Source organism: Tarenaya hassleriana, unplaced genomic scaffold, assembly GCF_000463585.1.
Source record: "Tarenaya hassleriana unplaced genomic scaffold, ASM46358v1 Cleome7, whole genome shotgun sequence".
In the NCBI taxonomy this organism is placed as follows: Eukaryota; Viridiplantae; Streptophyta; class Magnoliopsida; order Brassicales; family Cleomaceae; genus Tarenaya; species Tarenaya hassleriana.
This window is the reverse complement of record NW_010969548.1, coordinates 4057613-4060347: the sequence shown is the minus strand read 5'-3', so window position 1 is coordinate 4060347 and position 2735 is coordinate 4057613. Positions and strand designations below refer to the sequence as shown.

At 42.6% G+C, this 2735-nt stretch overlaps 1 long non-coding RNA gene across 14 annotated transcripts in view; it reads left to right on the top strand.

Moving 5' to 3' along the window:
• Positions 1-8: 8 nt before the first annotated feature.
• The window catches only part of LOC104801283, a 3420-nt gene continuing 693 nt past the window's right edge, over positions 9-2735 (top strand). Inside the window, exons 1-9 of one of the 14 annotated variants that reach the window (XR_769868.1) lie at positions 9-292; positions 461-555; positions 727-824; positions 910-992; positions 1109-1171; positions 1278-1705; positions 1917-2095; positions 2202-2359; positions 2515-2598. This is a non-coding gene — a long non-coding RNA (uncharacterized LOC104801283). Of the gene's footprint in view, positions 293-460; positions 556-726; positions 825-909; positions 1706-1916; positions 2096-2201; positions 2456-2514; positions 2599-2680; positions 2734-2735 lie in introns of those variants that run through there. The other 13 variants (XR_769862.1, XR_769861.1, XR_769867.1 and 10 more) reach the window with 13 other exon arrangements.

The following is a 2735-nucleotide window of genomic DNA, read 5'->3' as shown; positions in this document are numbered from 1 at the left end:
GAGCGTCGTCTTCAAACCAGCTCTCGAAATTTGGACATTCGACGACCTTAATCAAACTCGCTATTTGTATCCTCTGTCTCGTGATCACTTTTTTTTTTTCATTTTGTGCTCTGATTCCTTCACGGTCCTTAGGGTTTAGGGTTTAGGGCAGAGAGGGTAAAGTTGAAGTCTTTGGCTTTGGTTGTACGACGCTCATGTCGAACCCTAAGCTTACTCGAATTCCGACCTTGCGAGAGCGCGCCGACGACACGCTCTCCGCTCTCCGCAACAAGCTCATCGCGCTTCTCTCCAGGTTTGGTTCTCTTTCCTTCTCAGTTCTTCTGATCGTTTTTCGTTTTACCCTTTTCGGGATTACGGGTTGAAGTGATGCCGTCTTTCTGTTCGTTTCCCGAGAAAATTCCGACTCTTGTTACTGAAATTTGTAAGGGTTTGTGTGTGCGTTTTGGTGGGACAATTGAAGGTACGTGAATCAGGGGAAAAGGGGTTCTGCAACCGCATAACCTGATCCACGAGCTAGAATTTGTGATCGGAGATGATGAAACGAAGTCTGCAATGGTGAATTTCCTTTTTTTTTGGCACTGAAATGTTGTAGTCTGATTATTCTCGTTCTTCTGCCTACGCCCATGAGTCGATAGGAATTATGGGTCTTTATCTGTATGCTGTGCAAACGCAAGCTATGTTTTAGTGTTTGGAAGTGTTTCAAGTGTTTGTGCTAAATTTATGTAGGAAGCCATAATTGTGCCGCCATAGCTGTTAGGCCAAGACCTGGCATTTGGGAATACGGACTTGGAGCAATTACCGGTTTCTGAACTTGCAGATGGAGAGTAAGCAAGCATGAACCTTGATTTTATGATTGAAAGAATACACTGGGGATCCTTGAATTTTTTTGTGGCTGAATATATATGGCAGGATTGATGATCCTTTCCAGTTTGAGATTGAGTTTGAACCCTTCGATGCTAATGTTCCTCGCTCTACATGTTCTTCGTCTATTGGTAATGGTGTTCAGTTTCTCAATCGTCACTTGTCTTCCATCATGTTCCGTAACGAAGACAGTTTGGAGCCTCTTTTGGATTTCCTTTGAGCTCTCAAAGTTCATGTCAATTCTCAGGCAGTTTTTGGAATGCTTCTTTTCATATATATATATATATATATATATGAGATCGGTACGAGGGTAAGATAATAAACAACAGACGAGAGAAAGTTAGGGAAGGAACTCAAGTTACAATTTCGTATTAGGATCTAATTAAGCTTGATACTTGTGATGAACCTTTTTTCAGCCGTTAATGTTGAATGACCAAATCCAATGCATATCCCGGCTTCAGTCTTTGCTCAGAAAGATGGAAGATTATGTCTCTCAGCTTCCACCAGAAACTCTTTTTTTCAGAGTTCGAATACTCGTAAGCTAAATTTTGCATCTTCTGTGTTAGTTTTTCTTGGTAAAATATCGGTAGAAACGGGGTTGTTGCCTGTTTTTTTTTCCTGAAAACGGGCTGCTAGGAATGGGCTTCGAAATTGGGTGGGGCCGCGCGGAGACACAGCAGCTCGTGTGCTGGAGATTAGGTATCTTCTGTCTGATGTTCTTCAAGCTCCTGATCCTTCATCGCAAGAGAAATTTTTGTGGATGTTTTTTAATGTTGTGACTTTGTCATCCCATGGATATTTGGGGCAAGCCAATGTTTTGGGATTCCCTGACACTCGTGCGCAGGTAACCCGGCTAGCCTCGTTCTTATTCTTCGCCAGCTGATGAAAATTGCATCTTAATGCTGTGATCTTGTAATTGCAGTTTGTTTCCACTTCAAGATAATGAATGGCTTTATGCCTTAGAGATGCTTTTCGTGTATCGATATTAGTGTTTTCTCCAACATATGATGCGTTTATGGAAGGAACTCTGGTTTTTTTTTCTGTGGTTTTCAAAGGTAAAAAGGTCGATGCAAAAGGGACTACTTACAACCAAAGGCTGAAAAGAGACAGCAGAACAGAACACGCTCACATTCTTCGAGTTGCTTTTAGTTCAGATAAGGGATTCTTTCCTAAGTGGATTTCAAGATTTGATGTCTGGCCCTAAACTAAACCCTGGCCAGACCGATGAGCATGTGTGAGTTCTTCTACATTTGACTCTTGGCTGGTCCATTACGCAACATTAAAACAGTTTCTGGGTGTGTAAGTTGATTTACCGTCTGCTGCTTCTATGTGGTGTGCAGAGGTATATTGCACGACCGGTGGAAGCCACTACTCTTCTGTATGGCAAGGTTAAACAATGTGAAGAACATTTCATGTACGGAAAGAATTCTCGACTTTGGGAGCTGGTGAATCTGGTTGTGATTGCTGGTTACATAGATGTCAACAGGTCCAAAAGCAGGTATGAAATTGCAGAGATTGAGAAATGCAATCTTGATGGTCAGTCCCGTTTGGATCACTGCTCAACCAAGCCGACACAGGAGGTGCTTTTGTTCAGGTACCTTCCTTACAAGTCAATTCTCATGTTTGTTGTCTGGTTTTTTTTTTTTTGTACAGTCATAGAAGCTATGATATGCGGGCAACCGACGTTTGCCACAAGCCATGGTGACCCTGCAGAGGTCATCGAGCACGGGATATCAGGTTTCCACATCGATCCTTACCATACCCATTACCACCCCGACCAGGCTGTTAACCTTAACCTCATGGCGGTTTTCTTGGATAGTTGCTTGCAAATGAGGAAACAAAGGATATTTGACGACCAAAACCTCGAAAGAGTG